Source organism: Sus scrofa, chromosome 12 (assembly GCF_054392235.1).
Source record: "Sus scrofa isolate SSC_HxYL_T2T_F1_AM1 chromosome 12, Sscrofa_HxYL_maternal_Yorkshire_Landrace_v2.0, whole genome shotgun sequence".
Taxonomy (NCBI): Eukaryota; Metazoa; Chordata; class Mammalia; order Artiodactyla; family Suidae; genus Sus; species Sus scrofa.
In genome coordinates, this window is record NC_139394.1 from 15,946,491 (window position 1) to 15,973,825 (window position 27,335).

The 27,335-nt window shown below is 39.2% G+C and overlaps 3 long non-coding RNA genes across 5 annotated transcripts in view; 2 read left to right on the forward strand and 1 right to left on the reverse strand.

The window, feature by feature from the left end:
• Positions 1-27,335, forward strand: part of LOC146398066 (uncharacterized) — a 1,038,644-nt gene that overhangs the window by 315,560 nt on the left and 695,749 nt on the right. The gene's annotated exons all lie outside the window — the stretch shown is intronic.
• Positions 1-27,335, forward strand: part of LOC146398068 (uncharacterized) — a 76,814-nt gene that overhangs the window by 32,588 nt on the left and 16,891 nt on the right. The window lies entirely within an intron of this gene.
• Positions 2,866-6,821, reverse strand: LOC102158113 (uncharacterized). 2 transcript variants are annotated; one of them, XR_014821001.1, is made up of 4 exons: positions 4,219-6,821; positions 4,004-4,085; positions 3,159-3,315; positions 2,866-3,065 (listed from the first exon to the last, which is right to left on the reverse strand). It is a non-coding gene; the product is annotated as an uncharacterized LOC102158113 (long non-coding RNA). The 2 variants fall into 2 exon arrangements; XR_002337443.2 differs by lacking the exon at positions 4,004-4,085 and having other exon boundaries at positions 4,219-6,671.

Below are 27,335 nucleotides of genomic sequence, written 5' to 3' on the forward strand. Positions count from 1 at the left end.
AGACAGTGGTGGACTTTTGCTTAACAGGACCACAGTTCCCTCCAAAACCACAGAAGGCTCCCCTAGTTTAAGGGGAAATCCTGCAATTTTACCTAAAACCTCCGCCTTGGCTTGGGACCTCCCCACGTTGACATTGAGATAAGGACTCAAGTACCAGTAGTTTTAAGTAGCGTGGGCATGGAAGAGGCTGATATAAGGGAGGAAAATTAGACAAAGGATGTTTTACAAAGCCAGCTACTCTGAACAACCAGAGCTTCATCCCACAGGGCAAGCTGAGAGCCGGGGAGAACACCTTCAGAGTAATCCCATCCAAGGGATAGGGAGCAAGGGTATTTCTTCTGCTCTGGCCAGTCAGTCCCAGAGGGAATAATATCCAGGTACTTGCAGCCAGCCACACTAGCCATGGCCAGAGAACACCCCCAGACGAGGAAACACAGATGCTGGAGATCAGATGTTTGGTCATCTTGTATCAGAAGTGGTAAGGCAAGGGGATGAGGGTGGAGGCACAAACAGCATCTGTAGCTTCTCCGTTCTGGTTCTGCCTCCATTTGGGGAGCGTGAAACCATGACAGGTTGGGTGCCAGGCAGGTCAAGCACACGCAGGTCAGATTGGTGCAGCGGGACCTCACATGTGCTGACCAGCATAATGTGCTCCTCCATGTCTTATGCCCAATTCCCTGCGGCTTTTCCAGTCCTTTCTTATCCCTCTTAGCCCTTTCTAGGGTGTTCTTTCCACTGGGGTGAAGACAGGTGGCAACACCCAGGGCTGGCTTTTATTACGGCTGCCCACAAGCCTGACAGTTCAGGTCTGTCTTGTCTGTGGAACAAGGAGATTGATGCTGTCTGTGAAACTGGAAACCCAGGTCTGCAATTTTACAACATCCACACACACAGTGTCAGACTTCCATCAGAAAAGCGCAACATCCAATGTGATAAGTATGGTCACGCCTAAAACAGTAGCAGTGGCATTAAAAGGCTGTATGTATTGACTAGCGCTCCACAAACATGTTCATTGAAGTTCCAACACCAACAGAAAAGTTAAACCATGTACCCCCCAACCCTGCTGGTAGCCCAAAAAGGGTTTATTAGAGTATAAAAATGTTCTAAATGATTGAACATTGAGTGTCGTGGACACAGATTTGTCTGTTTCCTCGAGGGAAACCACGATCCACCTACTGCATCCTTGCTGGGGGCTGTTATCCATAATGGCTTTGATCTCTGATCACAGAGCTGAGTTGCTGACATGGACTAGGCCAGACACGGTACCCGACTCAAGCCGTGGTCCACGGCTCAAGCAAGGCACAACTGCATTGTCTTTTAATAGGAATGTGGATATGAAGAGAAGGGCGTTCTTGGCCTTCTTGTGGTTGGCTAAGTAAGGTAAATAAGGATCTGGAGTTTCCAGCAACCAGCTTAACTGCAAGTGGGAGAAAGCGTGCACACTGAACTAGGCCAAGCAGAGCAGAAAGATGGATAGAGAGCTAGACTTTCGACACCACCACTGGAGCCCCTGTATCCAGCTGTTCCTTCATGTGCTTCCCAGACAAGCGACCCCTTCCTAGTAAAGGAAGGTAGGTGGATTAAGCTAGTTCATTTGCAACTGAAAGATTCCAAAAGTGTTTAGGGAATTCCCATCGTGGCGCAGTGGTTAATGAATCCGACTAGGAACCATGAGGTTGCAGGTTCGGTCCCTGCCCTTGCTCAGTGGGTTAATGATCTGGCGTTGCCGTGAGCTGTGGTGTAGGTTGCAGACTCGGCTCGGATCCTGCGTTGCTGTGGCTCTGGCGTAGGCCGAGGCTACAGCTCCGATTGGACCCCTAGCCTGGGAACCTCCATATGCCGTGGGAGTGGCCCAAAGAAATAGCAAAAAGAAAAAAAAAATAAAATAAAATCATCATTCAAAAAAAAAAAAAAAAGTGTTTAGTAAAACAGTCATAACAGAAAAAGTTCCTTGTTTATCCTGCGGCTTCATATTTCCCCCAGCACATTTTCACGTATACCCTAGGAATGTGTGAGACCTTCTATCTTTATTTCAGAGACGCGAAAAACTTTTGTTCAGATCAGCATTGATTGGAACGCTATTGCTCTACATTTTCCAGCCCCTCGCCAGCCTGAGCTGCCTGGGAAGAGTTGAAGCTCTTGGCTGTGTCATATCCATCATATCCCAACTACCTGTTACCCCCACAATTCTCCCCAGCACTTAGAGGTTTGCACTCATGCCTCTTGGATCCTCTGCTATAGCGCCTTAATATCACTCTTTGCAGACATCTCTCTCCCCTGCCTTCTTGATTATGGACCATCTAACCTTGGACAAATCAGATCCATGAGATGTTAGGAGAGACACTGGTTTCTGGGCTCAGAGCAGAAAGGACTATGCCGGGGTCTGTGTGTGTCTGTGTGTGTATGTCTGTGTGCACCATGGCCAGAGCAGGCTGGAAAAATCCCCTGATGAGGTAACAGAGTCTAGTTTTCAGGAATAGAAGGCAAAGGCAGGATCCTAACCCCAATGCCCTGACCACAAAACATTCCTCTTTTATTAAGAAATTACTGTGCAGAGTTCCCGTCATGGCTCAGTGGTTAACAAACCCAACTAGTATTCATTGAGGACACGGGTTCAATCCCTGGCCTTGCCGTGAGCTATGGTGTAGGTTGCAGATGGGGTTCGGATCCCAAGTTGCTGTAGCTGTGGTGTAGGCCAGCAGCTACAGCTCCAATTCAACCCCTAGCCTGGGAACCTCCATATGCTGTGGGTACGGCCCTAAAAACACAAAAGACAACAACAACAACAACAACAACACAAAACAACAAAAAAAAGAAACTACTTAAATGCTATAGGAGTACACAAAAAGAATAGTAGGTAGGCCCTTCGTTGAAGGCAGTTTTAATTTAGCTCAAGGATAAAGTAAAAATGTAGAGAATGATCACGAGGTAAAACACAACAGCACGTGGCAGAGCCGAACAAAGCGCATCAGATGAGTAATAAGCCGATGTGGTGGAGGGAACGGCTGAGTGAGGTGAGTTCGTGAAAGAGGGCGTCTTGGAAGAAACGAATCTTGAGCCAGGCCCTGAAGGAAGTAATTGACAAATGTAAACTCCCCAGCGGGCTAGGAGAGAAGAGGCTCGTCTGCAGGGCTTGTGTAATTCAAATCTGCTCTGACCTGTTTGTGGAGACACAGGCCCGCTCTCAAGCTCTTTAGCCTGCATCCGTGAGGCTGCACAAAACCACTGTTTTGGTCAAAAGAATGCAGTAGTTTGGCACTGGGCGCGCCCTGCCGATGATATCATGTCTGTAGATCAAAGTCAGCCTAGTGTCACCTGCAAGGAAAAAAAAAAAGAGTTGCAAAATAGTTTCCAGGATGGTTTTTTTTTCCTCCTTTTTCCAAAGTTCATTTTTAAGATAAAGATTTTCATCTTGAGTACAGCTCTTGGTAAGTAAATGGCTTTTGAATGTTTGATTCCTTGCAGTGAAATGCAGAACTTATGGCCATACAAATTCTTGTTGATATGTTAAATGTGCTAACTGAAGCAGAAGTCCCCTCTAAAATATAAACAAACAAACAAATCTTCTTTTTGCCTTAGATGCCAAAGCTAAAGAGACACTTAATAGATGAGGCTGCAGATTGTTCTCTCCTTGCAGGAGAGAGCAGCTAAAACGTGGTCGTTAGCCAAAAAAGCAAGTTGTAAGGAAACCACTTCTGTCAAGACTAGAAGCTACGGCCTTATTGCCATTGTTAAAAGCAATCCCAGAAATGCTATTTAAGGCTAATTTTGCTGTCCTTTTGAGAAGATTTTTGAGACCATCAAAAGCCAGTAAGGAGGGGGAAAAAATAAACCAACAATAAGCTGAATTGGAAGGACAATTCCTCCTTGGCAGTAAGTGTCAAATTACAATGTCCCCTGTCTGTGGATAAAACAGAGAACTGTGCTCTTCTAGGCTGCCAAGCTCTACCTTGACAACCACTACAAAAACTTAACAATAAGTGAAACTGACAGCCTACTCTACCAGATCAGGAGTACATCTGAACTTCTCCAGAAAGACGGCCGGACTAGAGTTCATTTCCCTGGAGCCCGGACTACAGCAACACCTAATGAAAACAGCAGTGGGGACACGTTTATTTCTAAGGCAAGTGTAGCCTGCTCTCTGGTTCCAGTCTTAGTTCAGAGCCAGATCAACTTCCACATCTTCTCACTAAATGGATGGGAAGTGAAATTACTCACATGGACAATCAGCCATCTATGGGCGCCAGTAATTGCGTAGCCTCGCCCAGCAGAAAAGGGGCCTGAACAAAAGCTCAGAGACAATTGGTTACCGTCAGTTTTCTCTGGTGCTGCCACATGTATCTGTGGTTAAAAAACAAACAAACAAACAAACAAACAAAAAAACGAAAAACAAAAAACTGAGGTTTGAGGAAAATCCTATTCCTTCCACATCCAACCAGCAGAATGCAGTGATTAGCAGGTGATTTCTTCTCCAGCAATCTCTGGAAAGTTCATGTACCCACATCGCCTCCTCGCCAGGATTTGTGGGCTGAGAATCCAAGGGCCTAACCTTCTGTCTCATAATTTCTGCCTACCCTCCCCCATCTCACGGCACTCCTCTCATTTTTTATTCTGCTCCATTTGTGACCTGAAGGCCCAATGACCTCTTTCACAATGGACCGTGGTGGCCAGCTTCATTATCATTTCCATCTTGAAAGGCTCGACCTATGTAGGATGCTCAGATTGGAGGCAGCGCCTGGCTCCTGCCTTCTTGTTGCTTTCTGTCTCCAATGCAGCAGTCTGTGTAACAGGGCCAAAAATGAAAATAAAAGTAAGCCATCGTGAAGGTAAAATTAGGACCAGACACAGAGCCTGTGGAATATGGATGCGAGAGAGCTGCTGATCAGAGTTTCCAGAGCTCAGACTGTCTTGCAGCCCCCAAAAGCTGATCCAGGACTAATGAAACATCATTCTCAGGAAGGTGCCCATAAGGTCAACATCCTTATTGCTTTAAGGATGATCTATTTCCTCTAAAAGGGTTCCATCTAATTCAACCAAAATTTAATGTAATAAAAAGCCCTTTAGGTGCTTGTATAAATATAACTTAATTGGGAAGTTGCTATCTTGACAGTTTAGAAATAAAGGTATAAGTGACGGTAAAACCATCCTCACGCAGTACATACAAAAGTGGGATGAAAAATGTTACAAGATCAGGTTCACATTTTGGAAATTCTAGTGCAGTTTGGGATCTGGGCTATCTATCGGTAGGAAGGTACATTTCTTTCATTCTTTTGCCTGTCCAAAGTTAAAATTAATAATAAAATGTTTCTATCCATGTTTGGCATCAAAAAATTTTCCTTTTTACAGTCCCAGAAAACCAAATAGAAGAAAACCAACATTCACTGAATGTCAGGCATTATATTAGGTACTTTACAGATAATATATTATTATCTCATAAATATTATCTAATTTAATTTTATAGCACTGAAGAATCAGTAGACCCCAGGGTGTCTGGCTCCTATGCTTGAGACTGTCCCTCTGTATTCCATTATGGCACACAGTTGCCAATTTTCAGAGAAATAGAATACAAGAAAATTTACTTGACAGTAAAATCACAATGCAAATACCTTAATCTTCTATTGTGATCTAAAAAGCACTTTGTCTTTATTTTTATTTTTCTAAACAGCAGCCATGGGTTGGTTTTATCTTATTACTTCCATATCCATTATAGTTAAAAATAGAAGGTTAAGCTGCAACTATATGGGTCCTATGTCATATTCTAATATCAAATTATTTAATTGCCTTCTCTAATAAGATAAGAGGCCAGAAAAAAATGGTAATTATTTGAGAATTTTTGTTGTTTGGATTCTATATAGTATTTGGATTCTATATAGTAGTTGGCATTATTTATTTCTTTGTGTAGATCCATTATGGCCTGCTTTTAACCTTTGGGTCTAAGGACTTCAAGTAAAACAAAATTGTGGGCCTTAATTCTCCCAAGTTAGCATTTTGTTTTCTTTTTAACTGTGACCCTAAATAATAGTTGACAATATAAACAGGTTTAAGAAAGGTTGAGAAAAATTCGTGGACTTCAGCCGCCTAATAGATCAAGAGGAATTAAGTACCTGGAGGGTACATCCCTGATTTTTGAGAGCATTATGATGGAAAAACTACCATGCTTCCTCATAGAACATTCCTTCAAGAATATTAAGAGAAAGATTGCATTTTTAATGCCTTTCTCAAGTTCATTTCCATCGTCTTTCCCTCAAAACCCATTTTGCTTTTTAACGGTCTAATCTGTTAATTTTATCACCATTTTTTAAAGTTTCCCAGGATAGGAAATCTTAGAATAGCATTTCTCAACATGAGTTCTGTGAAATACTAAGGCCTATGATATACCAATAAGATTCTACCAAATGAAGAATCTCTTTAGGGAATGCTAGATTAAAGAAAATTACACAGGTTCCACTTCCAATAATGGCCCAGGAGTTCATATTAAACCAACCTTTCTGCAGATAAAAATTAAATTATTGAGAAAATATAATTCTTAAAAAGTATAAACAAAAAGTGGAAAAACTGAAAGCAAGCAGGTACTAAATGTGGGGCAATGCTTTGTAGAAGAGAATGGCATTGGATGAAATTCCCTTTTTTTTTTTTTTTACAGCCGTTGGCCTTTTTGTAAAGCAGGCCCCTACAGAGAGCTGTGCTAAACAGGCTCAAACTCAAATAGAAACTCAGTATTACTGAGCTGAAGATCTAGAAGACACAGTTGTGGGTGACCACAGCAGCTAGAAAATGGAAGACCTTTCAGAAAGGAGAGAACCAGAAATAGGAAGGCCCACATTCTATATATAAACTCTATCCAAATCTCTGCCTGATATTTGTACTAAGAATGCATGGGACAGACACCAAGCATTTCAGCTAAGACTAGAAGAAATAAACTAAGATTTTAGTTGATGCTCTTGTCAGGGAAGATAAAGTTTGCAATTTGAGTTCAGTCATATTATCTGAAAACTCTTTAAAGGAACATAATAAAGTTCAGAGTTTCTGCAGTGTATTGTTCTCAATGTCCAGGATGGAATCCAAAATTCAACACACAAAGAAATGTGATTCCTACATTTTTCTCCAAGAGAAAACATAATAGACATTAACCAACCCCTAGATGGCCCAGAGAATGGAATCTGCAGATAAGAGTTTTAATGTAGCCATTATTGGAGTTCCCATCATGGCTCAGTAAGGATGTGGGTTCAATCCCTGGCCTAGCTCAGTGGGTTGAGGATCCAGTGTTGCCTTGAGCTGTGGTGTAGATAGCAGACACAGCTCAGATCTGGCATTGCTGTGGCTGTGGTGTAGGCTGGTAGCTGTAGCTCCAGTTTGGCCCCTAGCATGGGAATATCCATATGCCTTGGGTGCAATCCTAAAAAGACCCACACAAAAAACAAACAAAAAAAAGTAGCCATTATAACTAAGTTCAATAATGTAAAAAGAAACATGCTCACAATGAATGAAAAGATGAAATCTTAGCAGAAAATCAGAAAACTGTTAAAAAAAGATAGAAATGCTAGAACTGAAAAATATAATATCTTAAAATTACACACACAAAATAATAACAAAGGAGTTTCTGTTGTGGCTCAGTGAGTTAAGATCCCAACATGGTGTCCATGAGGATTTGGGTTCAATCCCTGGCCTTACTCAGTGTTTTAAGGATCTGGTGTTGCCACAAGCTGTGGAGTATGGTGGAGATGCAGCTCCAATCTGACCCCTAGCCTGAGAACTTCCATATGCTGCAGGTGTAGCCCTAAAAATAAAAACAAAACCAAAATTACACAGATTTCTTTAAACTTCACAGAGTTTTTAAATATGTTCATGAGCATCATGAATCTCCAAGAGGGAAATGAACTACGGAACTGTTTCCCAAATTTGGGAACACTAAATGGAAGATTAAAGTTCATGCCTATAGAACACAGTTTGAGCAATACTGCCCTAGAGATTCAAGTTAAGGTGTCTGTGATTAAACTGTAAACAAAAGCTCTATGGTTTTGGTTTGACTCTGGTACTGAGTCTGTATTCTGTGGGGCAGATAATTCTGACATATGAGGCAGAGAACAAATATGTATTAGGTGCTTGCTAAGTGCTAGGCAGTACTATTTCATAAAATAAGTTTTATTGTTCTTGATTTAATAAAGTATTTTAGGAGTTCCCATTGTGGCTCAGTAGTAATGAACCCGACTGGAATCCATGAGATGTGGGTTCGATCCCCGGCCTCACTTAGGGGGTTAAGGATCCAGTATTGCTGTGAGCTATCGTGTAGGTTGCAGATGCAGCTAGGACCTGGTGTTGCTGTGGCTGTGGTGTAGGCCAGCAGATACAGTTCCAATTAGACCCCTAGCCTGGGAAGCTCCATATGCCAAGGGTGTGGCCCTAAAAAAAAAAAAGACTCAGTTCTGCCAGAATTCAAAGCCTACACTCTTCATTCCATTCACTTGATACTCAAAATATGGTGCATGAACCAGCATCAGGAGAATTACCTGGAAGCTTGTTAGAAATGCAAAAAATCACAGGTCCTGATGAAGACCTACTAAGTCAGAATCTGAATTTAACAAAATGCTTGGGAAATGTGTCTGCACATTAAAGTTTGAGAAGCATTAGTCTATACCAGTGGTTCTCAAAGTGTAATTTCTGGACCAGCAGCATTAGCATCAGCTGAAGACTTGTTAATGCAAATTCTTGGGCCAAATTCTACAACTATTAAATCAGAAAAATCTGTGTTTTAACAAGCTCTTTGGGTGAGGTGATGCACACTAAAATTTGAGAGCTGCTGGTCTCTTCTATAATGCCTCACATTAAATTACTGAAAATAGCCAAACAAATAGCATGAATAAAAGGCAAAAGTGAGACTTTGATCCTGACAAAAATAAACTAAGACTTAGTAGGATAAAGTTTCAAGTAATAACCTATATGAGGAGAGGCATACAATAATACTAGAAGACACAAAAAGATAGTGTCTAAATATGGCAGAAATGCCCATGCTTTACAAATTAAACTACCATTTAATAGAATTGGAAGGAGTTTGATAAATTGTAAACTTTACATTAAAGAATAAACAAAAATTAATAAAATGTGGGGGGAAAAAAGGCTAACTCTATCAGCAAAGAAAGCGTGCTATAAGGCTACAATAGAAAAAACCACACACAAAAGAATTTGTAACTAGATGAATGAAATCGATTATGTGGCTCCTAAAGTAGTAGTTTTCAAAAAGAGGCTTTTTCCAACAATGCGTGCCATCCCTTGGAAATTCTAGTATTTACAGCCCTCCTTGCAAGTCATTGCATATTGTGAGTTTGAATTTTGTATAGACAAAACTAAGAACCACTTCTCCATGATAAGAATTTAATATATGATTAAAAGTATAGAACATGCAACAATTCATACTGAGGGAAATGGTTAATTATTTGGGTGAAAAAAATCAAGTTAGAGCTTCCCATCAGGATTTGTATCACCTATATTCCAGGTTTTAAAATAGTATTAAAAACACATAGTGGAAAATTTAAATTTCTGTATATTAAAAAAAAACCACAAAATTTTAAAAACACACAGTGGAAAATTTAAACTTCTGTATATATTTTAAAAAAAAACACAAAATTTGTGACAACTATGGAGAAAAGGTTAATAAGCTTTTAAAAATATTTTTATGGGAGTTCCTGTCCTGGCGCAGTGGTTAATGAATCCGACTAGGAACCATGAGGTTGTGGGTTTGGTCCCTGCCCTTGCTCAGTGGGTTGACGATCCGGCGTTGCAGTGAGCTGTGGTGTGGGTTGCAGACGCGGCTCGGATCCTGCGTTGCTGTGGCTCTGGTGTAGGCCGGTGGCTACAGCTCCGATTCGACCCCTAGCCTGGGAACCTCCATATGCTGCAGGAGCGGCCCAAGAAATAGCACAAAAGACAAAAAAAAAAATTTTTTATTATAGTTACACTGTTGTGTCAATTTCTGCTGCACAGCAAAGTGACCCAGCCACACATCCATATATACTCTTTTTCACATTATCCTCCATCATGTTCCATCACAAGTGATCAGGTATACTTCCCTGTGCTATATAGCAGAATTTCATTGCTTACCCATTCCAAGTGCAATAGTTTGCATCTACTAACCCCAAACTCCCAATCCCTCCCCCTTCCTCCCGCTCCCTCTTGGCAACCACAAATCTGTTCTCCATGGACAGAAACAAACATGTTTCTTTTCTGTAGATAGGTTCATGTATGCCATATATTAGATTCCAGATATAAGTGATATCATTTGTTTGTCTTTCTCTTTCTTACTTCACTTAGTATGAGGGTCTCTAGTTCCATCCATGTTGACATTATTTTGTTCTCCTTTATGGCTGAGGGGTATTCCACTGTATTTATGTACCACACCTTCTTAATCCATTCAACTCTGGTTGGACGTTTAGGTTGTTTCCATGTCTTGGCTATTGTGAATAGTGCTGCAATGAACATAGGGGTGCATGTATATTTTTCAATGAAAGTTTTTTTCTGGATATATGCCCAGGAATGGGATTGCTGAATCATACAGTGGCTCTATATTTAGTTTTCTGAGGTACCTCCATACTGCTTTCCATAGTGGTTGTACCAATTTACATTCCCACCAACAGTGTGGGAGGGTTCCCTTTTCTCCACACCCTCTCCAGCGTTTGTTACTTGTAAACTTAAAAATGATGGCCATGCTGACTGGTGTGAAGTGATACCTCATTGTAGTTTTGATTTGCATTTCTCTGATAACTAGTGATGTTGAGCATTTTTTCATGTGCCTCTTGGCCATCTGTATGTCTTTGGAGAAATGTCTATTTAAGTCTTATGCCCATTTTTCAATTGGGTTGTTTGTTTTTTTGCTGTTGTATTGTATGAGTTGTTTGTATATATTTTGGAGATTAATCTCTTATCAGTTGGATCATTTGAAACTATTTTCTCCCATTCTGCAGATTGTCTTTTTTTTTTTTTTTTTTTGTCTTTTCTAGGCCTGCACCCATGGCATATGGAGGTTCCCAGGCTAGGGGTCTAATCGGAGCTGTAGCCACCGGCCTACGCCAGTGCCACAGCAACGCGGGATCTGAGCTGCGTCTGCAACCTACACCACAGCCCATGGCAACGCCTGATCTTTAACCCACTGAGGGAGGCCAGCGATTGAACCTGCAACCTCATGGTTCCTAGTTGGATATGTTAACCACTGAGCCACAACGTGAACTCTGGTTGTCTTTTTATTTAATGGTTTCCTTTGCTGTACAAAAGCTTGTAAGTTTGATTAGGTCCCACTGGTTTATTTTTGTTTTTATTTCTATTGCCTTGGGAGACTGACCTAAGATAACATTTGTAGGGTTGATGTCAGAGAATGTTTTGCCTATGTTGTCTTCTAGGAGTTTTATAGTGTCTTATCTTAATGTTGTTTAAGTTTTTAAGCCATTTTGAGTTTATTTTTGTGCATGGTGTGAGGGTGTGTTCTGGTTTCATTGATTTACATACCCCTGTCCAGTTTTCCTAGCATTATTTGCTGAAGAGACTGTCATTTCCCCATTTTATATTCTTGCCTCCTTTGTCAAATATTAATTGACCGTAGACATCTGGGTTTATTTTTGGGTTCTCTGTTCCATTGGTCTCTATGTCTGTTTCAGTACCAGAACCACACTGGTTTGATTACTGTAGCTTTGTAATATTGTCTGAGTCTGAGCGAGTTATGCCTCCTCCTTGGTTTTTGTTCCTCAGGATTGCTCTGGCAATTCTAGGTCTTTTATAGTTCCATATAAATTTTTGGATTGTTTGTTCTAGTTCTGTGAAAAATGTCATAGGTGATTTGATAGGGAACACATTAAATCTGTAGATTGCTTTGGGTAGTATGGCCATTTTAATGAAATGAATTCTTGCAATCCAGGAGCATGAGATATCTTTCCATTTCTTTGAATCCTTTTTAAATTTCCTTGATTAATGTTTTATAGTTTTCAGCATATAAGTCTTTCACCTCTTTGGTCAGGTTTATTCCTAGGTATTTAATTTGGGGGGGGGTTATTTTAAAAGGTACTGTATTTTTATATTCCCTTTCTAATATTTCATTGTTAGTATACAGAAATGTGACCAATTTCTGAATGTTAATCTGCTTTACTGAATTCACTAATCAGTTCATGTAGTTTTTTGTGTGGAGTCCTTAAGGTTTTCTGTATATACTACCATATCATCCAGCATAGAGTGACAATTTTACCTCTTCTCTTCCAATTTGGATACATTTTATTTCTTTTGTTTGTCTAATTGCTGTGGCTAGGATTTCCAATACTATGTTGAATAAAAGTGGTGAGAGTGGGCTTCCTCGTCTTGTTCCAGATTTTAACGGAAGTCTTTCACCTTTTCTTCCTTGAGTATTATATTGACTGTCATACATGGCTTTTATTATGTTAAGATATGTTCCCTCTACACCCACTTTGGTAAGAGTTTTTTATCGTTAATAGATGTTGGATTTTGTCAAATGCTTTTTCTGCATCTATTAAGATGATCATATGGGGTTCTTGTTGTTTTGTCTTTTTAAGGCTACAACCTCAGCATATGGAAGTTCCCAGGCTAGGGGTCAAATTGGATCAGAACTGGCAGTGCTGGATCCAAGCTGCATCTGTGAACAATACAGCAGCTATGGCAATCCTGGATCCTTAATCCACTGAGCGAGGCCATGGATCAAACCTTTATCCTCCATCTCCATGGATACTAGTTGGATTTGTTATTGCTGAGCCATGACAAGAGCTCTGATCATGTGGTTTTTGACTTTTCTTTTGTTAATGTGATTTATGACATAGATTGATTTATTGAACCATCCTTGTAAACTTGGAATGAATCCTTCTTGGTTGTGGTGTATGACCTTTTTTATGTGTTGTTGGATTTGGTTTGCTAAAATTTTGCATCTGTATTCATCAAAGATATTGGCCTATAATTTTCTTTTTTGGCAGTATCTTTGTCTGTTTTCAATATTAGGGTGATAGCAGCTTCATAGAATTTCTTTAGAAGTATTCCTTCTTCAGTCTTTTGGAAAGGTTTAAGAAGTGTGAGTGTTAAGTTCTTCATTGTATTTTTGGTAGATTTTGCCTGTGAAGCTGTGTGGTCCTAGACTTTTGTTTGTAGGGAATTTTTAAATTACATATTCGATTTCATTTCTAGTCATTTGTTCAAATGTTCTATTTCTTTTTTGCTTTTTAGGACCATACCCACAACAGGTGGAATTTCCCAGGCTAGGGGTCAAATCGGAGCTGTAGCTGCCAGCCTACACCACAGCAACGCAGGATCCGAGCCATGTCTGCAACCTGCACCACAGCTCACGGCCATGACAGATCCCTAACCCTGCAAGGCCAGGGATCAAACCACATCCTCATGGTTCCTAGTTGGGTTCATTAACCACTGAGCCATGAAGGGAACTCTTATCTACATCTTGATTCTGTATTGATGGGCTGTATGTTTCTAGAAATTTGTCCATCTCTTCTAGGTTGTCAAATTTGTTGGCATGTAATTGTTCATAGTATTCTCATGATTTTGGAGGGGGGTTTTTGTTGTCCTGCAGTATCAGTTGAGATTTCTCCTTTTTCAATTCTTATTTTGTTGGAGTTCTCTCTCTCTTTTTTTGGTGAGTCTGGCTAGAGGTTTGTCAATTTTGTTTACCCTTTCAAAGAACCAGCTCTTGGTTTTATCGATTTTTTTTCCTATTTTCCTTTAATCTCTATTTTATTGATTTTTCTCTCTGATCTTTATGTTTTCCTTCCTTCTGCTGCTTTAGGTTTTCTTTGTTCTTCTTTTTCTAATTGTTTTAGTTGGGAGGTTAGGTTGTTTAAGATTTTTTTCTTGATTTTTTTTTTTTTTTTTGGTTTGTTTTGTTTTTTAGGAAGGGCTAAGAACTTCTTTTGTCATGTCCCATATATTTTGTATGGTTGTGTTTTCATTGCAGTTTGCCTAGAGGTTTTTTTAAAATTTCCTTTTTGATTTCCTCATTGACCCACTGTTTTTTTTTTAAGAGCCTGCTGTTTAGCCTCCATGTAGTCAGTTTTTTTTTTTTTATCATTTCTTTTCCTGTAGTTGACTTCTAGTTTCATGCCATTGTGGTAGAGAAGATACTTGAAATAACTTCTATACTCTTAAATTTGTTGAGGTTAGTTTTGTGCCCCAGTATATGGTCAATCTTAGAGAATATTCCAGTTGCACTGGAAAAGAATGTATATTCTGGGGGTTTTGGATGTAAATTGTCCTGAAAACTTCAGTTAAGTATAACTGTTCTGTTGTGTCACTTAGGATCTTTATTGCCTTATTGATTTTCTGTCTAGAAGATCTGTCCATTGATGTGAGTGGAGTGTTAAAATCTCCTATTACTGTATTCACATCAATTTCTCCTTTTATGTCTGTATTTGTTTTATGTATTTGGGTGTTACTATATTAGAGGCGTATATATTGATGACTGTAATAGCTTCTTGAGTTGATTCTTTTATCATTAGTTTCCTTCTTTACCTTTCTTTATGGTCTTTGTTTTAAAGTCTGTTTCATCTGATATAAGGATTGTGACTTCTATATTCCTGTCATTTCCATTCATCAGAAATATCTTTCTCCATCCCCTCACTTCCAGTTTACATATGTTCTTTGCCCTAAGATGGGTCTGGGTCTCTTAGCATATTGTAGGCTCTTGGGTTAGTGTGTTTGTGTGTGTGTGTGTGCGCGCGCACGCGCGTGCAGTCTGCCCCTCTGTGTCTTTTGACTGGAGCATTCAGTCCATGGACATTTAAGGCAATTATTGATAAATATGTATTAATTTCCATTTTAAACTTGTTTTCCACTTTTTTTCATTTTTAAGGTTTTGTTAAAGTATAGTTGATTTATAATGTCAGGGTAATTTCTGCTGTGCAATAAAGAGATTTAGTTATACATGTAACTTTCTGATTCTTTTCCCACATAGATGATCACAGAATATTGGGTAGAGTTCTCTGTGCTATATAGCAAGTCCCCACTGGCCAATTATTCCATATATCTCAGTGTGCATATGCCAGTCCCAAAGCCCCAATCCATCCCTTCCTCCCCACTCGTCCCCTTTGGTAACCATAATTTTGTTTTCAAACTTCATGGGTCTGTTTCTGTTCTGCAAATAAGTTTATTTACTGCTTGCTTTAGACTGATAGTCATATAGGCTCAAACACATTCTAAAAAAAGAGTATAGATTTTCTTACTCTCCTTTCCCACATTTTATGATTTTGATGTCCTTTTTTACACATTCATGTTTATCCTTTCGCTGTTCTTTGTGCTTATTGTTGCTTAAACAAACAGGGTCTTTTTTTCTCTTTGATCTGTATACTGGCTTATTTAAGTGATTACTTTCCAATTGTGATTTCCTCCATCCTATAACTTTTTACTTCTTTCCTATTTGGAGGACCTTTCAATATTTCCTTTAGAATAGTTTTAGTTTTGCTATATTCTTTTAGTTTTTGTTTGAGAAATTCTTTATTTCTCCTTCTAGTCTATTCGATAATCTTGTTGGAGAGAGTATTCTAGGTTGCAAATTTTTTCCCTTTTAGAACTTTGAAAATATCTTGGCATGCTTTTCTGTCCTGTAGTGTTTCTATAGAGAAATAAGCTGATAGCCTTATGGGGGGTCCCTTGTAATTAATACTTTGTTTTTCTCTTGCCCCCTTTAGAATCTTCTCCTTGTCTTTAATTTTGTCATTTTTACTACAACATATTTGGTGTAGGTCTTTTGGGGTTCAACTTTTTTGAGGCCCTCTGTGCTTCCTATATCTGGTTATCTGTTTCCTTCTTTAGATTTGGAAAGTTTTTAGCTGAAATTTATTCAAATATATTTTCAATCCCCTTTTCTTTTTCTTCTCCTTCTCGAATCCCTATTATGCATAGATTGGCCAGCTTTATTTTATCCCATATATCTCTTATATTGCCTCTTTTTTTTTTTTTTCAATTTGGCTTTCTCTCTGCTGTCCTGATTGGGTGATTTCCATTATTCTATCTTCCAAGTCACTTATTCATTCCTCTGCATTATTCATTCTGCTGTTCAATGCCTTTAACTCAGTTTTCTTCTCTGAAAATGAATTCTCTAATTTTTCTTGGCTCCTCCTTATAGTTTCGAGTTCCTTTTTAAAGTAATCTGTATTACTGTTGTTATCAATATGTTCTTAATCCCTTCCATATTTCCATTACCTACTTTTTTGAACACAGTGTCTATTAGACTACATAGGTCTGTTTCATTGTTTGCACCTTCAGGGGAATTCTCCTATTCTTTAAACAAGGAGTGGTTTTGGTGCTTCTTCATTCTGCTTATATTTTTCTTACTCTGCAAGTTCAGGGAAAACAATTATCTACTGTAGTCTTGGAGGGCTATTTATGTGCAGGAGTGTCTCTGGGTAGCTTGTGAGGGCTATTTTTTTGGCATGAGGACTGCTTTTGGTTTGGATGCTTGCTCTTTCCTCAGTGTGTGCGGACTGCTATCCCCTTGATAGGGGGTGTAAAGATGTATGCTTCCAGGAAGGTGGGGACAGTAGGTGGTGCCTGCAGGTGGCACCTGGACTCCAGGCCCTTGGCAGTGGCAGGGACCCATAGAGAGATGGGGGTGGCATGCTGCTTCAGGTTGCAGAGCCCTTAGCAGTGGCAGTGAACCTCAAGAAGGTGAGGGCAGCATCCAGAGCCCTTGGCAGCAGCAGTGATGGGACATGTACGTTCCGGGGGGCGGCGGGGGGGGGGCAACAGGCAGTGCTTGATTGTAGGGTTCTCTGTGGTGGCAACCCCTGAGGTGACTGGGGCCATGGGCAGTGCCTGGTCACAGGACTCTTAGTGGTGGTGGGCCTCACTAACCTCTGGAGTCCAAGGTGGCTATGGTAGTTTGTACCCAGCCTGTAGCCTGCACAAGAGGTGCCCCACTACCTGAGAGCCTACCTGTGCACAGAGAAATAAGTTCTTATGGTGGTCCCACTACCAGCCCCGCTTCTCGCAATCTCCAACAATGGTGTCTTCCTTCTCTGGCAGGCCCAGGCCTCCTCCTGCACTCTCTTGGCTGTGGCATACCACTCCCTAAGCCCCCTGTTTCCACACAGCCAGCCCTAGCCCTCTCCCCAGAAGTGACCTCCAAAGTCCAAGTCTCAGGGTCCAGTTCCAACCTGAATGTCTCAGGCTGTGGTGTGCTAGGTGGTGGTACCAATGGTCTGAGAGGCTTGCTCTCTGCTTTGCCTTCTCAGACCAGCTGCTGGGCTTTTCTGCAAGTCTTTGAGGCTCCCCTTCCATCAGAGCTGATCTTCCCATCAGTTAGGTGGCTTTCCACGGTGAGGTTCCTTTCCTCTTTCACAGCTCCTTCTTAGGAGTGCTGCCACCATCCTTATTCCTTTTTTTTGTTCTTTCACTTTCTCTCTGCTCTTTTTCCTTTTGTTCTACCCAGCTATATGGAGCGTTTCTTGCCCTCTTTTGAAGTCTGAGGTCTTCTGCTAGTGTTCAGTACATGTTCTATGAAATTATTCTACAAGCAGATTTTTTTAATGTTTGTGGGAGAAGGTGAGTGCTACATCCTACTCTTCTATCATCTTGATCCCACCCCTCCTCCTGTTAAAGATTGCTAGTTTCATACCACTGTAGTCAGAGAAGATACTTGTTATGATTTCTATTTTTTTTTTAATTTTATTTTCCCACTGTACAGCAAGGGGGTCAGGTTATCCTTACATGTATACATTACAATTACAGTTTTTCCCCCACCCTTTCTTCTGTTGCAACATGAATATCTAGACATAGTTCTCAATGCTATTCAGCGGGATCTCCTTGTAAATCTATTCTAGGTTGTGTCTGATAAGCCCAAGCTCCCGATCCCTCCCACTCCCTCCCCCTCCCATCAGGCAACCACAAGTCTCTTCTCCAAGTCCATGATTTTCTCTTTTGAGGAGATGTTCATTTGTGCTGGATATTAGATTCCAGTTATAAGTGATATCATATGGTATTTGTCTTTCTCTTTCTGGCTCATTTCACTCAGGATGAGATTCTCTAGTTCCATCCATGTTGCTGCAAATGGCATGATGTCATCCTTTTTTATGGCTGAGTAGTATTCCATTGTGTATATATACCACATCTTCCGAATCCAATCCTCTGTCGATGGACATTTGGGTTGTTTCCATGTCCTGGCTGCAATGAACATGCTGCAATGAACATGCGGGTGCATGTGTCTCTTTTAAGTAGAGCTTTGTCCGGATAGATGCCCAAGAGTGGGATTGCAGGGTCATATGGAAGTTCTATGTATAGATTTCTAAGGTATCTCCAAACTGTTCTCCATAGTGGCTGTACCAGTTTACATTCCCACCAGCAGTGCAGGAGGGTTCCCTTTTCTCCACAGCCCCTCCAGCACTTGTTATTTGTGGATTTATTAATGATGGCCATTCTGACTGGTGTGAGGTGGTATCTCATGGTAGTTTTGATTTGCATTTCTCTTATAATCAGCGATGTTGAGCATTTTTTCATGTGTTTGCTGGCCATCTGTGTATCTTCTTTGGAGAAATGTCTATTCATGTCTTTTGCCCATTTTTCCATTGATTGATTGTTTTTTTGCTGTTGAGTTGTATAAGTTGCTTATATATTCTAGAGATTAAGCCCTTATCAGTTGCATCATTTGAAACTATTTTCTCCCATTCTGTAAGTTGTCTTTTTGTTTTCTTTTGGGTTTCCTTTGCTGTGCAAAAGCTTTTCAGTTTGATGAGGTCCCATGGGTTTATTTTTGCTCTAATTTCTATTGCTTTGGGAGACTGACCTGAGAAAATATTCATGATGTTGATGTCAGAGAGTGTTTTGCCTATGTTTTCTTCTAGGAGTTTGATGGTGTCCTGTCGTATATTTAAGTCTTTCAGCCATTTGGAGTTTATTTTTGTGCATGGTGTGAGGGTGTGTTCTAGTTTCATTGCTTTGCATGCAGCTGTCCAGGTTTCCCAGCAATGCTTGCTGAATAGACTTTCCTTTTCCCATTTTATGTTCTTGCCTCCCTTGTCAAAGATTAATTGACCATAGGTGTCAGGGTTAATTTCCGGATTCTCTATTCTGTTCCATTGGTCTGTCTGTCTGTTTTGATACCAGTACCACACTGTTTTGATGACTGTGGCTTTGTAGTATTTCTTGAAGTCTGGGAGAGTTATGCCTCCTGCTTGGTTTTTGTTTCTCAGGATTGCTTTGGCGATTCTGGGTCTTTTGTTGTTCCATATAAATGTTTGGATTGTTTGTTCTAGTTCTGTGAACAATGTCATGGGTAATTTGATAGGGATTGCATTGAATCTGTAGATTGCTTTGGGTAGGATGGCCATTTTCACAATATTGATTTTTCCAATCCAGGAACATGGAATATCTTTCCATTTCTTTACATCTTCTTTGATTTCTTTGATTAAAGTTTTATAGTTCTCGGCATATAGGTCCTTTACCTCTTTGGTCAGGTGTATTCCGAGGTATTTGATTTTGTGAGGTGCAATTTTAAAAGGTATTGTATTTTTGTATTCCTTTTCTAATGTTTCATTGCTGGTATACAGAAATGCAACTGACTTCTGAATGTTAATCTTATATCCTGCCACTTTGCTGAATTTATTAATCACTTCAAGGAGTTTTGGGGTTGTGTCCTTAGGGTTTTCTAGGTATAGAATCATGTCATCTGCATACAGTGACAGTTTGATCTCTTCTCTTCCTATATGGATGCCTTTGATTTCTTTTGTTTGTCTAATTGCTGTGGCTAAGACTTCCAAAACGATGTTGAAGAGCAGTGGTGAGAGTGGGCATCCCTGTCTTGTTCCAGATTTGAGTGAGAAGGCTTTCAGTTTTTCCCCATTGAGGATTATATTTGCTGTGGGTTTATCATAAATGGCTTTGATTATATTCAGGAATGTTCCCTCTATACCCACTTTGGCGAGGGTCTTGATCATGAATGGATGTTGGACTTTGTCAAATGCTTTTTCTGCGTCTATTGAGATGATCATATGATTTTTGACTTTTTTTTTGTTAATGTGGTGTATGATGCTGATTGATTTGCGTATGTTGAACCATCCTTGTGAACCTGGGATGAACCCAACCTGGTCATGGTGTATAATTTTTTTGATATGTTGTTGGATTCGGTTGGCTAAGATTTTGTTGAGAATTTTTGCATCTATATTCATCAAAGATATTGGGCGATAGTTTTCTTTTTTGGTGGTATCTCTGCCTGGTTTTGGAATGAGGGTGATGGTGGCCTCATAGAATGTCTTTGGGAGTATTCCTTCTTCTTCAACCTTTTGAAAGAGTTTAAGGAGGATGGGCACCAATTCCTCTTTATATGTTTGATAAAATTCACCTGTGAAGCCATCTGGTCCTGGGCTTTTATTTGTAGGGAGTGATTTTATGACCTCTTCAATTTCATTTCTAGTGATTGGTCTGTTCAGTTGGTCTGTTTCTGCTTGATTCAGTTTTGGCAGGCTGTAAGATTCTAGAAAATTGTCCATTTCTTCCAGATTGTCAAACTTATTGCCATATAGTTGTTCATAGTATTCTCTTATGGTTTTCTGTATTTCTGCTGTATCCGTTGTGATTTCTCCCTTTTCATTTATAATTTTGGTGATTTGGGTTCTTTCTCTCCTCTTTTTAGTGAGTCTGGCCAGGGGTTTATCAATTTTGTTCACCTTTTCAAAGAACCAGCTCTTGGTTTTATTAATTTTCTCTATTGTTTTTTGAGTCTCTATTTTATTGATTTCTTCTTTGATCTTTATAATTTCCTTCCTTCTGCTGACTTTAGGACTTTTTTGTTCTTCTTTTTCTAATTCATTTAGGTGGAGGGTTAAGTTGTCAATTTGGGATCTTTCTTCTTTTTTGAGAAAGGCCTGTATTGCTATAAATTTCCCTCTGAGCACTGTTTTCGCAGCATCCCATAGATTTTGAGAGGTTGTGTCTTCATTATCATTTGTTTCAAGGTAGTTTTTAATTTCCTTCTTGATTTCCTCATTGACCCATTGGTTTTTTAGTAGCATGTTGTTTAGTCTCCATGGAGTAGGTTTTTTCTGTTTGCTTTTCCCGTGGTTGATTTCTAATTTCATGGCATTGTGGTCAGAGAAGATACTTGAGATAATTTCTATGCTCCTAAATTTATTGAGATTCGCTTTATGTCCCAATATGTGGTCGATTCTTGAGAATGTTCCATGAGCATTTGAGAAGAATGTGTATTCTGCTTTTTTTGGATGTAGTGTCCTGAAGATATCAATTAAGTCTAACTTTTCTATTGTTTCCTTTAGGATCTCTGTTGCTTTATTGGTTTTCTGTCTAGAGGATCTGTCCATTGATGTGAGGGGGGTATTTAGGTCTCCTACTATGATTGTATTCTCATCAATATCTCCCTTTATGTCTGTTAATATTTGTTGTATGTATCTGGGTGCTCCTATGTTTGGGGCATATATGTTGATGATAGTAACATCCTCTCCTTGGATGGATCCCTTAATCATTAAATAGTGTCCTTCTTTGTCTTTCTTTATGTCTTTTGTTTTAAAGTCTATTTTGTCTGATATGAGCATTGCGACTCCTGCTTTTCTGTCATGTCTATTGGCATGAAATACTTTTCCCCAGCCTTTCACTTTCAATCTATATGTATCTTTTGTCCTAAGGTGAGTTTCTTGTAGGCAGCATATTGAAGGTTTTTGCCTTTTTATCCACTCAGCCATTCTGTGTCTTTTGATTGGGGCATTCAGTCCATTGACATTTAAGGTGATAATTGATAGATGATTATTTATTGCCATTTGATCCTCGTGTTCCAGTTGATTCTATGGTTCTCCATTCTTTTTTTTTTTGGTTGGATGGTCTCCTGTTATTATCTTCTTGAGTGTATTTTTTTTTTTCATTTTTTGCAAATGCAATATTTGGTTTTGGCTTGTGGTTGCCCTGTTTTTTAAGTATGCTAACCCCTTCCCATAATTGTGTGTTTTAGCCTGATGGTCCTGTAAGTTCAAACACTTCATTATTATATTAAAATTAAGAAGAGAGACATACATACAAACAAAAAGGATTATTTACCTCCTAACATCCCTTGTCCACATTTTATGGTTTTGATGACTCTTTTATTTTTTTCTTTTTCATTTTATTTTGTTTGAAGCATGTTCATGATTAAATCTGTATGCTGGCTTATTTGAGTGACTGCTCTCTGATTGCGGTTTCCTCAGTCCTAGTTCTTCCTCTTCTTCTTCTTCTTTTTTTTTTTTCTTTTCTTTTTTCTTCCCTTTCCTTCCTTTCTTTTTGGTTTAGAGAAGCCCTTTCAATATTTCCTTTAACCTGGGTTTTGTGTTGCTTTATTCTTTAAGTTTTTGTTTGTTGGGAAAAATTTTTATTTCCCCTTCTATTTTAAATGATATTCTTGCTGGATAAAGTATTCTAGGTTGCATGATTTCAATCAATTTTCCAAGACTTGTTTTGTGGCCCAAGATATGGTCTGTCCTAGAAAGTGTTCCATGTGTGCTTAAGAAGAATGTGTATTCTGCTGCTCTCAGACTGCTCTGTAAATATCTGTCTGTCCTATTTCCTCTATAGTGTTGTTCAAATCTGCTCTTTCCTGGAGTTCCCACCATGGCTTAGTGGAAACCAATCTGACTAATATCCATGAGGACACAGGTTCAATCCCTGGCCTTGCTCAGTAGGTTAAGGATCTGGCATTGCTGTAAGTTGTGGTGTAGGTTTGCAGACATGGCTTGGAGCTGGTGTGGCTGTGATGTAGGCCAGAAGCTGCAGCTCAGATTTTATCCCTAGCCTGGGAAACTCCATATGCTGTGGGTGTAGCCCTAAAAAGACAAAAAAAAAATCTGCCATTTCCTTATTGAGTCTCTATGTGGATGACCTATCTGCTGCTGACAGTGGGGTATTAAAGTCCCCAACTATTCTTGTATTGCTGCTTGTTTTTCCTGTTAACTTTGTTGGTTTTTGCTTTATATATTTAGGTGCTTTCAAATTTTAGGTGCACAAATATTTACAATTGTTATATCTTCTTGATGGATTGATCCCTTTATCACAAATGACTTTGTCTCTTTTCACCATTTTCAGTTTAAAATCTGTTTTGTCTAAGTACCTGATAGCTACCTCTATACCTCTGTCTGCTAAGTCTGATAGCTACCTCTCAGTTTTTTTACATCCCTTCACTCTCAGTCTGTGTACTTTAGGGCTAAAATGAGTCTTTTTAGTTAGCATATCATTGGGTCTTATTTTTATATTTGTTCAGCCATTCTATGTCTTTTGTTTGGAGAATTTAATCTAATTATTTAAAATAATTATTGATAGGTCAGGACTTAAAATTGCCATTGTGTGAATTGTTTTCTGGCTTTTGTAGATTCATTATTTCTTCTTATCCTGCTCTCTTTTTGTGTGTATTTTTTATCTCTTTTGGTATCAGTATGCTTATACTTCTTTATCATGTTCTTTTGTATGATTATTACAGGAATTCTCCCAATAGAATATCATGAGGCTTATATAAAATATCTTAAAATTACACCACCCTATTTTAAGTGATAACAACTTATCTTCAATAGCATTACTAAACTTTACACTTTTCCTTCTCTTCCCCTTCACATTTTAGGTTATGCTGTTACAATTTAAATAATTTTTGTACTGTATAACCAGTAAGAGATTATTATAGCTATGGTTTTTTACTACATTTTTTAAACTCTTAAACTAGAGTTGCAAATGAATTACACACAACCAGTACCATATTATAGACTCTAACTTCAGCTATATATTTACTAGTGAATTTTACATTTCCTTCTTATGTTTTTATGATATTAAGTGGCATTCTTTTATTTCCACTCAAAGAACTCCTGTTAGCATTTCTAGTAAGACTGGTCTTAGGATGAACTCCCTCAACTTTTGCTTGTTTGGGAAAGTATTTCTCCTTCATTTCTCAAGGACAGCTTTGCCTAGTATAGAAGTCTTGATTGACAGGTTTTTTTTTCCTGCCACTATAAATTATATGTAATCTGTAACAGTATATCCTAGGAGTTCCCATCATGGCTCAGTGTTAACAAACCCAACTAGTATCCATGAGGACGTGAGTTCAATCCCTGGCCTTGCTCAGTGGGTTAAGGATCTGGCATTGCCATGAGCTGTGGTGTAAATTGTAGACTTGGTGCAGATCCAAAGTTTCTGTGGCATAGGCCAGCAACTACAGCTCCAATTGGACCCTTAGTCTGGGAACTTCGATATGCTGCTGGTGTGGCCCTAAAAGAAAAAAAAAAGCAAAATTGTTTGATTTTGACAATTTAATAATAATGTGTCTTGGTGTAAACCTGTTCATGTTCAACCTGTTTGAGGTCCTTTGAGCCTCATAGATCTGGATGTCCATTTCTTTTCCCAGGGTTGGGAAGTTTTGAGCCATTACTGCATTAAATATACTTTGTCCCTTTCTCTTTCTCTTCTAAAATTCTCATAATGCAAATATTGTTTCTGTTGATTGTGTCCCATAGGTCCTGAAGGCTTTCTTCACTCTATCTCATTCTTTTTTCTTTTTGCTCAAGTGTCCTCTCTTCTAGGCCATTGCTTCTTCTTCTATGTGGTTGAGTCTGCTTTTGAAGCTATACTGAATTCTTCAGTTCATTATATCTTTTAGATTTGTTTTTTTTTGTTTTGTTTTGTTTTTTGTTTTTTTTGGTCTTTTTAGGTCTGCATCTGTGGCATATGTGGAAGTTCCCAAGCTAGGAGTCCAATTGGAGCTGTAGCCCCTGGCCTACACCTCAGTCACAGCAATGTCAGATTCCAGACATGTATGCAACCTATACCACAGCTCATGGCAATGCTGGATCCTTCACCCACTGAGTGAGGCTAGGGATCAAACCTGTGTCCTCATGAGTGCTAGTCCAATTTGTTTCCACTGAGCCATGGTGGGAACTCCTTGTTTGGTTTTTGATGGTTTCCAATTATTTGAACTTGTCATTTTGTTTATGCATTGTTTTCCTAATTTCATTTAGTTTCTAATCAGTATATTGGTATCACATTTCCATATGAAGAAGAGCACTATCATGGAAAAGAAATCTTAAAATTTGTTAACGCTAATACGTACTTTCACTTCTTTACTATTTCCTTTCTGGCTAATTTTTAGTAATTACAAAGGAAAAATGTATATTAACAGAATCAATAAATGATATTGCACTGAAAAAATTCCTTTTCTTGGATCCTAAGCAGGTAATATTTTTCTCGTTATAAATTCCCTTCTGGGCTGTTTAAAAGGTGAATTTATTTTTTATTAAATTTTAGTGGAGTGTAGTAGACTTACAGTGTTGTTATTTCCAGGTGTACAGCAAAGTGAATCAGTTATACATATATCCATTCTTTTCAGATTATTTCCCCATATAGGTTATTACACAGTATTGAGTAGATTTCCCTGTGCTATACAGTAGGTTCTTGTTACTTAATCTATTTTATATATAGTAGTGTGTATATGTTAATCTCAACCTCTTAATTTATCCCACCCCCTGACATTTCCCCTTTGGTAAACATAAGTTTGGTTTCAAAATCTTTCAAATTCTGGAGTTCCCGTCGTGGTGCAGTGGTTAACGAATCTGACTAGGAACCATGAGGTTTCAGGTTCGATCCCTGCCCTTGCTCAGTGGGTTAACGATCCGGTGTTGCCATGAGCTGTGGTGTAGGTCGAAGACACGGCTCAGATCCTGCGTTGCTATGGCTCTGGCATAGGCTGGCAGCTACAGCTCTGATTCGACCCCTAGCCTGGGAACCTCCATATGCCGCTGGAGCGGCCCAAAGAAATGGCAAAAAGACAAAAAAAAAAAAAAAAAAATCTTTCAAATTCTGCTTTATGAGCAAGTTCTTTTATATAATTTTTATTTGATTCCACATATTAGTGATCTCATATAATCTTTGTCTTTCTCTGACTTCACTTAGTATGATAATTTCTACGTCCATTCATGTTGCTTCAAATGGCATTATTTTATTCTTTGTTATGGCCAAGTAATATTCCATTATACACACACACACATACACACATACATATATACATATATGACACATTTTCTTTATCCATCCCTCTGTTGATGGGCATTTATGTTGCTTCCATGTCTTGGATATTATAAATAGTGCTGCAATGAACATTGGGGTCCATGTATCTTTTCAAATTATGGTTTTCTCCAGATATCTGCCCAGGAGTGGGATTGCTGGATCATATGGTAGCTCTATATTTAATTTTTTAAGGAACCTTCATACTGTTCTCCATAGTGGTTGTACCAATTTACATTCCCACCAACAGTGTAGGAGGGTTCCTAAAAGGCAAATTTAAATAGCAAAAATTAAAAATTCAAAAACACTGAAAGAAAGAAGAGGCTAGTATTTTTTAGCTGTGTTATGAAACATGCTTGATAAACTGTACCTGTGAGGACTTCCAGCTGTATGTGTGTGCACATGCACACACAGAGAAATTCACTGCCTGAGAGAATTGGGGATATATAACTTGGCTTTTTTGAAAAACTAGGAAGCCCACCTACTAAGATGTTTAGGAATGGTGTCTTTAAATACAAAGACATGAATAGGATGTAGGGAGAAACACCTCAGTTTAGGAACTGGGTGGGCTTAAGTGGGAATCCTGGCTCCACTACCAGCCAATTATAACTAACTCTGAGCTTCAGTTTTCTTACCTATAAAGTGGTGGTAAAAATACCTAAGTAGAAAAGTTGTCATTAGGATTCAATGAGATTAAATGTTAGTGACCTGTGGTGAAGAATCAGGCTTTCACTCATCACCGCAGCCAGGGATGTGTCTACTTTCCTACCTCCATCCACTCTTAAGGGGGTAATGAGGTCTCAAAGAGCATGAGTTTGGGGATCAGTTGGACTCCAGCTAGAAGTCCTGGCTTTGCTACTTCAAAACTGGTTATCTCAGGCTAGTCAATGTCCCTGAGCTTTACGAGAGATAAGGATACCCATCACATTAGATTACTGTGCAGATTAGATCATATGGTTTATTTTAAGCTCCTACTACAGTGACTGGTGGGAAAGATGCCATACAAACTGTATTGTTATGATATGTGTGTCTTGCATACAAATGACCTTACATGCCATAGGTAAATGGGAAACTGGGATAACATGGAAATCTTGTGGGTTCCTATGCAATTTTTTCTCTAGCATGTTAATGTTCTGAAGCAACCAGAGCGAGCTTTCCCACAGTAACTACCTCTTTCCTAAGAGGAAGCCTTAGTACTCTGTGAAGGCTTTAAGGAAAAGCTGCCTTCTTTAGCTGCAGATAGCCACTAATTCAGTGACTTTAAGAATCACCATGTTGGAGTTCCCCCTATGGTGCAATGAGATTGGTGGCTTAAGTGCTGGGATGCAGGTTTGAGGCCCAGT